A 9,353-nucleotide genomic window follows, 5' to 3' on the forward strand; every position below is an offset into this window, starting at 1 on the left:
ATTCTCACAGAGATGCCAGAACCTTTCCATCCATGGTGTTTTAGGAATTGTCCCACCACCCGTTTCACTATGGAGCTCATGAGAGTTCGTTCTAATCTTGGCGATATTAATTTTCTTCTTTGAACTAGTTAAAACAGAGAGATACTTAGGGTGGAGTTGATGACCTCCTTATAATATCTTAATTTTCTTTTAGCTGCTAAATCTTTCTTACACTACATTTTTTCTTTGAAATTAGAAGTAACAATATTTTTAATGTTATTAATGTTTTGCAATGCAACATTCTCGTAGATCTCCCAATGGTTTAACCAGGCCCTGGTGTCTTTATACCAACCTCGCTTGAGCCTTAGGTGGTTTTGGCTGGAATTTTATTTTGATGAATGATATTTTATTTATTAATAATTAATATTTATTAATTTTTAATATATTATTAATATAATATTAAGAGATACATATATATAACATTATATTAAGGCAAATATATATCATTATTATTAATCTAAGGTATTTTATTTAACCAATCAAATTTTAAGATTTTAAGATTTACTCAACATCTGCAATTGCACGAAAGAGACTATTCATCTCAAAGGGATATATGTCTTAATATAATACTAAAATATATATGAGGTAATTAAAACATTAATATAACATTAATAACATTATTATAACATCTAAATAATATTAACAAGAGTTTAATATAACATTAATGTACATTAAGAATATATTAATCTATAATGGATGGCCATGGTTAATCATAGTCAAAAAATAACTATCAACAACCACCATTGCAATAGTAATGATAGTCAAATCATGGTCAACCATAGTCAAACCATATTCAAACCATGGTCAACTATAGTTAATTGTATTCAACTATGATTGAGCATAGTCAAATCATGGTCAATCATAGTCACACCATGTTTAGTCATAGTCAATCATAGTCAACCCATGTTAACCATACACAAACCATGTTTGACTATGTTTCACAATCAACACTCTTGAACTTCGGTTAAACATAATCCCATATTATTATTATTGATTAACATTTATAGTCAAAAATAAGACTTCAACCATATTAGTCAAACATAATCAAGGAAAGTCAACCTTTAGTAAATGTTTAAATAGTTAACCATGTTCAAACTTGGTCAACTCTATTTTTACCATATTTAACAATAGACAACCTTGTTTACTCACATTAATCCTTAGTCAATGTAACTCAACCATATTCAATTTTAGTCAACCATGATTGACAAAGGTCAAACATTGTCAACCTTAGTGGACTAAGGTCATCATTTTCCACCTTTTATCAAGATTAAAAAATGTTTAATAATAATAATAATAATATTAATAAATTTGACTATAATAATAATAATAATAATAATTTATTATGATTGATGAATATTAATAGTCAAACATAGTCAACTATATCACTCAAATAATGTGAAGGGATGAGTTTTTGTGATGATGCTTAGGCATTATCTACTCAAAAGAGAGACAATCAAGAGACAATCACCAATATATAAACTGGCATAACCACATTAGTAAATGCGGTTGATATACACTAACGTATATCAAGCACATGCACAACCACATTAGTAAATGCGGTTGATATACACTAACATATATCAAGCACATGCACAACCACATTAATAATTATTAGGTGTATGGTAGGAATTTATAAACCCTAATATTAAACATAGGGTTTATAATATAGAGATTAATATTAGGGCTTATAATATTAGGTTTAATATTATGATTTATAATATTGGTTTTACAATATTAAGGTTTATAATATTAGATATATAATACTAGGTTTATAATTTTAGGGTATATATGTTAGGGTCTATAATATTGGGTTTAATATTATGTTTTATAATATTAGGGTTTAATATTAGGTTTAAAATATTGGGTTTTAATATTCAAGTTTATAATATCAAGTTTTGATATTAAGATTTATTAATCCCTAGCATACACCTAATAATTATTAATATGGTTGATTAAACACCTATCAGCGTATATGAACCATATTTACTAATGTGGTTGTGCAAGTCTATACTTATATTGTACATGTAGCATTATTTATAGTTCAAATTATTTTTGTAATTACTTTGTTTTTCCTATTTTCGTAACTCTGAATAGTAACTACTGCAACTTTGATATTTTGTATTGTTACTACTTTGTATTGTAGGTTTATTACTACAATTCAATCATTGATATTGTTATTATTTACAAACTAATAGTTGTTGTATGATTTATACAACAATTCGTGACTTGGGTCATTGTTTCTAATGTGTTGCTACTCTTATTGTTGTAACTCCATGTTAACATTAGAATACGTTGTTTTCCATAATTGTGATTGCTCCAATTTTATATTTGGTTCAATTTAATTATTTTGTTTACAACATTTGATTCCTAGTTTTGTTTCCTTCAGAAATAAAATGTGGTTTGATAATATGTGATATACTGCATTATATTCCATGTGCAATTTCATTTCTGTTACAGTAACTAAAACATCTTAATACTGGAGCAACACTTTTGATGTCATGTGATTTAATTTCTAGATGTCTGGATTTAATTTCTTGCAATTTATATTAAGAAGAGTGCTCTTTACATTCTTGCAAATTTGGATTGGATTGCAAGGGTGGTGTGGATTTTTGGGGTGATTTCTGCAAGCATCATAATATGTTTCACTCTATCATTCATTTGATTACTACAACTTCGATAGTACATATAAGATTGCACTAGCATATATGGTGCAAAAGAACTTGAAAGTTCCACATGAATGTCAGGTTGATAATTACATGTATAATATTTTGGTTTTCTCTTTGAGTCATTAGAATGGTAATTGAAAGGCCTGTCATTTTTGGCACATTTACCGAGGAACTATCAATAGTACAATCATTATTTTGTTTCCTGATTCTTGTTTTATTTTGACTGTTGTTTTCTTTAGGAGAGATGTAACAATCCCGGGTTAAAATTTCATGTAATAAAACTAATAAAGGAAAAATAAGAACAAGGTCATGGGACATGTATTCCAAGATGAATGTTTGACAGTAGATCCTAGTGGGCATCACTTGTTTTTTATTATGGCTAAGGGGAAATTGGCAAAGGCAATGTCAAAGGTTTTGAAAAGGAAAAAAGACATTATTGGCATTTTATTTATGAAAATACAAGAAATTATGAGAAAAGGGAGGTGAAAGGTCACAGGTTGCATGTGAGGAGGAAATTGAAGGAAAATAGAGGAAAAATGAAGGAATTAGAGGCATCAATAATAAAAATACACCAGAGCATCAGTTTGGAGCCTTTTGTCAGTTCAATTTTGAAATTGGTCTCAGAGAAGGGAAAAGCACTGAGAGGAGGAGGAGGAAAGCGAGGAAAGAAAAGGAAGGACAAGAAAGCAAAGGAAAACAAAGGAAAGGAAAGGAAAGAAAGGATCAAGCTAGGAAAGGTTGGATCAAGCAACTTCGACTGGAATAATTGTAGGTAATAGGTTGCACATTTGATTTCCCAATCGGTTTTGGCATGCATGGTATATGCATGTGTGTATTTGGTTTATTTTTTGTCATTGGCATGGGTTTTGCTAGGTTTCGACAATGCTTTTAACCTTGCCTTGCCATTTCCAGATAGCCATGGTGTGATGGGATTCATTTTTTTTTTAGCTTTGAATCGCTGGAAGATTTCGGATCTGGGTGAGGTAGTCTCATGAAAATTCCAAGGGTTGGGGGTGGTGGTTTTCTCTGGGAAACCATCAACAGGTGGGTTGAGATGGGAAAATTCCTCAAGGGATGGTGAAGGAATATTGAGACATCCAAGCTTAGTTTGGTTTTGTGATCTCATAACCAGTTTAGGTGAGATCAAGGTATGGTGAGGTTGGAGGTAGTTTAACCTCTAGATTCCCTTGGTTTTTAATGGATTTCTTTATCCCATGAGATCCCACATTCATGCTTGGAATATGGAACAGAGGTTATTGGCTAAAAGAAATATTTGGTTTAGCCCAAACTATGGCTGGGTGGTACGTGGAATCTTGTGACTCTCGCTTGTTCAAGTGTTCTATGATGCTATGACATTATGTTTTTATTAATTCCATCAAAATGAATGCGTGAAATACTAAAATCATGCTAACTCACACAACTAGCTAAATAATTTTTAAAGACTAGTTGCAGACATTTTTAGAAATGGGTATGCCTAAATAATTGAAAAAAGTCTCATTGTGAAGATAAATCACAATGAAATCTGGGCATGGCATTTTAGCATAGATTTCACCTGTCCATTTCTACTTTCCTTCTCGAATCCGAAGACGCAGAAGATTTGATGAGGTCCAGATTGAAAGCAGACATGAGAATTTAGATTGTTCTTATACCAGACATTCAAAAAAAAAAGTTCACTTGCTATTATTTGTATTTGACAATTTTTATTTAAAATATTGTAACATTAGAATTAAAATTTATTATTTATTATTATTATTTAAATTTATTTTTCTTAACTTGGATTGGTTACATTCTTATTGTGTAACCATTACATATTTATAGTTGCTTTTTGCACTAGCTCTTTCTCTAGATTGGTCGACTCTACATAGGGGAAAGTTTCCCTTCATCACTACACACATGGTGGACTGTTCAATTATATATTTTAGAATCCTACTAACAACAAAATGTAACACAATGAACTTGCTATTATCCATAGAATTCCAAAATATTCCAAAAATTTGCTAACTATATAAATTCAACCTAGTTTATAATACTAATTTCCTAAAAGAAAAAGCCACAAGTTACCAACTCAGTTGGAAAAGGCTAAAAATTTATTTAATTAGTATACCAACATTAATCTCTAATTTTAATCACCTCCCAAGGCTCCACACATGACCCCCAAGTGATTGGAAACCACAGGATCATATGAGGTAGATCAAATAGCAAGGGATGACTTCAACGAATTCTAATGACAATTGATACCTAAATTGATGGAGTCCATGTAGAAAATCCTTGAAACCTTGCAACTGCTAATGTGAGCAAATTGATTTATAAAAGACACAAGATTTCTCTACCAAAATTTTGCGGAAAGAAAACAATGAATAGAAACGCAACTACACATAGATAAATCACATAGAACTTTATCTGGGGAACCCAACTGGGAAAAACCCCTCTTTCTTGTATTATCTACAGAGAAATCTGATCTATTACAAAGAATTTGCTTCAAGCCTGACACTCCTACAATACTGATCAACTCCTCAAGGGAACTGCACAACACTTATCCAAATAAACATGCTAGGAAGCTATTACTTCTTAGCGCAATTCAACCCTTAAAAAATAGAAATTTTTCCTATTTCCTTGTGCAATTCCCAAGAGAAATAGGCTTGATCAATTGTCAAGCCTATACACAAAACCTGTTGTACAATAATGAATTATAGTTGTGTATTCATCCAATCTCATTAGGAAATTCAATTGCATGACCTACTAGGGCTAATTTTAGCCACTACAAATAGTTAACTAAGGTTAAGTTGAGTTAACATAAAGTCAACTACCCAACTAAACTCATAACTATCTCTATTCTATAATTAGATATCAATTAACTGATTGACACTTGAGACAACTCAACTAGTTAGCTAATTTTAGCCATAAACTAGTCCACAACTACTAAAAGACATCTAACTTGAATTAACTGATAATAAACTAGTGATAGGCCACATCACATATGTTAACTAACATCGAACTCAAATTTCTATGAGTTTGAATTCGAATTGGCTTCTTTGACTAAGGCACAAGTCAAAATAAGCCCTTCCTTGCCACAATTTTAACACTCCCTCTTAGCGAGAAAGGGATTATGGACAACCCCAATCTCGCCTATGTGGAAATCAAACTTTCCCCTTGATAGGGCCTTTGTCAAGATGTTTGCATCTTGCTCCTCTATAGGAATGTACTGTAGCATCACAATCCTCCTCTGCACACCATCTCTAAGATGATGGTGCCTAATTTCTATATGCTTAGACCTATCATGCAACTCTTATTATCACAACGGATCAATGTAGGATCCATCCCCTGACTGAAGATTACTACCAAGATATTCCTCATTTAAATAGCCTTGCATGTTGCCTGACTGGAAATCATATACTCGACCTCTGATGAACTAAGTGAAACTGATCTCTACTTCTTGTTGTACCAAGAAATTGCAACTAACCCAATACTGAACACTGCTCCTAAAGTGCTCTTCCTATCTACGGGAATCCCTTCCCAATCTGCATCTGTGAAGCCTTGAAGCTTCACTCCATCAATCTATTTGTACCACAATCCAAAATCTAATGTGCCTCTAAGGTATCTCAAAACATGTTTTGTTGCTTCCAAGTGGACCTTGGAAGGATCCACCGTAAACTAACTCAACTGGTTTACTACAAAACAAATATCAACCCTTGTGTTCACCAAGTACATTAAGGACCCAATCAACTATATTTAGATTGTACCATCTACTGCATTTGTTGTGGAGGCCTCCTCCTTCCTCTAGTTAGTAGTTAGAGGAGTAGCCATATGTTTTCAATTCTGCATGTGGAATCTATAAAGGATGTCAAAGGTGTAATTATCCTATCAACAAATATATCTCCATCACCCTGCAAAATATCCAAGCCAAGGAAATAGTGCATTAGACCCATATCCTTCATCTCAAACCCTCCTGCAAGGTCCTCCTTGCAATCTTGGATCAAACTGTCATCTCTTGTCATAATCAAATCATCAAAATAGAGAACTAAGATGAGCAGACCACCATCTACCATGATGTAGTAGAGGTTGGCATTTTCCTCACTCTTAGTGAAGCCCAATCCTCTAAGATAAGTATTTATCCAAGTGTACCATGCTCAAGGAGCCTGTTTGAGCCCATAAAGAGCTCTCTTCAACCTACATACATGTGTGTCCCTACTGAAGGTCTCGAACCCCTCTAGCTACTCAATGTAGATCTCCTCCTCGACCACTCCATTGGGGAAAGGTTTCTTGACATCCATCTAGTGGATTTCCCACCCCATCTGTGAAACCAATGCAAGTATGGTCCTGATAGATGACTACATTGCTACTGGGGAAAATGTGTCCTCATAATCAATCCCCTCAATATGTGAAACTGTGCTTACTCTGTGAAACTTTGGAGAAAGGTCCACAAACATCAGTATGAATTTTCTCCAGAATAGCTCCAACTTTGCTATCTCATCCTTGAAAAGAATATTTGGTATATTTTCCAAGAGTGTAACCCTTGCACACATCATGCCACTTAAGAGTGCTCTGAGGTAGACTAGTGGTGATATGCTTGAGTACCTTGAAATCTCCATGATATAGATGTCCCATGTGCTTGTGCCAGAGCTCTCCAACATCTCGACCCTGAACAAACTCTGCATTAGGGGAATTTTGAGGTATAAAATGGGTCTCCTAAGCAAATTATAAAATAATAGTGGAAATAATAAAATAAGATTAGATTACATCATCAAATTTTAGAGGAAAAAAAAAAGAAAAAAAAAAAATCAATTAGTATTTTCAACTTATCTCCCTAAGGTTTTACTCAAATTTTAAGTGGGAGTACTTGTTAGATGCAAAATTTAATTCCTCATCCAAGGAGTACCCATATTTCATACTTTTGATGGACCCTACTACATGAAAAATGAGAAATACATGAAAAACGTGATTGCAATAACGTTTTTCATGTATTTCTCATTTTTCGTGTAGTAAGGTCCATTGAAAGTATTGAACAAGGGTATTGATTGGATGAGGAATTAATTTTTTCATCCAGTGAGTACTCCTGCTAGAAATTTGAGTAAAACCTTAGGGAGATAAGTTGAAAATATGAGTTGAAAAGTAGTTTTATTATTTTATTATTTTTAATCTTTTTAATTTTTTACTACAAAAATGGTGAATCACCCCCCATGTTTGACATCATCATCTTGAATCCTATTGTTCCATATAAAGTTTATTTTGGTTGTACATTTTTCTTAGGAAGCCCATTTTAGACCTCAAAATTCCCCTAATGCCTTGTTTCTCAAGGTTGTGCATGCATCCACCTCCAACTTGTAGAGATTTTTTATCTTGATACTAATATGCATAACCTGACCTGAAGTAGAATGCTTTAGGTAGGCCTTACCCTTGTTGAATACTGCATCATATCCTTTCTCTTCAAGGACTGCTACTGAGACAAGGATATTCTTCAATCTTGGGACATACATCATTTTCTTGAGATTGAGGAGGGAACTAGACTCTCTCTTTAAGATTATTGTGCCAACTGCTTTGGTCATATATTTTCCATCATCTCCAAGATCAATATGGAGTTGCATGCTTTTCTCCTCCAAAATGTTGAATAATTCTCTATTCCCTGTCATGTGAAATGAATCCCCTAAGTCAATATACCACACATTACCTCAAACTGAGCTTTCCATGCAAGTTATTAGAGATAAATCCAATTCAAACTGAGAGGATAGAGCTTCTCCTCCTATTTTTGCTACAAGATGTTTGTTGGATTTATTATTTGGATATTTTGTAGCATAATGCCCAAATTCATAGCAATGAAAACACTTGATCTTGCTAATATTCTTCTTTTTCTTGCCTCCATTCTGACTAGATTTAGGCTTGCCTTGGGCCTTCTTGCCCCTAGCTTTCTTCCCTTTTCTAGCTAGTGCAAATTTATCCTCCTCATCAGCTCTAACTAAGACTCCATCCCTTGTGTTCCTCCTTATCTCTTCTTGCACAATATATGACCACAATCTCTCCCAATCAGGGAGATTATCTCTACCATTCACAACATCCTGAAACTACTATGCCATGATTTTGGAAGCCTAAGAAGATCAAGGCTCACAATATTTAATGATAGAATTGTCTCTCCCACACCTCTAATTTCATAACTCACTTGAGCTAACCTGGATAGATATGTAACAATGGGCTCATCCTTGCCCATTCAAATGCTTCTCAATTTGTTCTTCAAAGTTACTTTTCTTGCATCACTACTGCTTTCAAAAATATCAGTAAGGGCCTTCCAAATTTGGAATTTTGTTTCCATCCCATGTAAATTTGGAACAATATGGTCTCTAACTCCTTCTAGGATCATCCTCCTAGCTTTGGTAGTGTCCTTCCTCCATTGAGTTAGTTGTTGTGCATGTAATGCAGGAGGTTTAGGAATATCAATTTTGATGTATTCCAAAACTCCATTATCATCTAACACAACCTTCATCATATCCTTCCATGCATAGAAATTCAAAGTTCCTTCTAGGGAATGCTCCGTCCTCAAACCATAGATTGACATGATTCTTAAACCTGTAGAATTCCTGCACCAACTGACCTCCTCTTCAACTCGTTTTTAATATGATAAAGGAACGAGGTATTTATCTTATTTTTAGCTTTTATACC

This window comes from Pinus tabuliformis, chromosome 2_1 (genome assembly GCF_031772625.1).
Source record: "Pinus tabuliformis cultivar Carrire ecotype Pingquan chromosome 2_1, CPIR1, whole genome shotgun sequence".
NCBI classification, from domain to species: Eukaryota; Viridiplantae; Streptophyta; class Pinopsida; order Pinales; family Pinaceae; genus Pinus; species Pinus tabuliformis.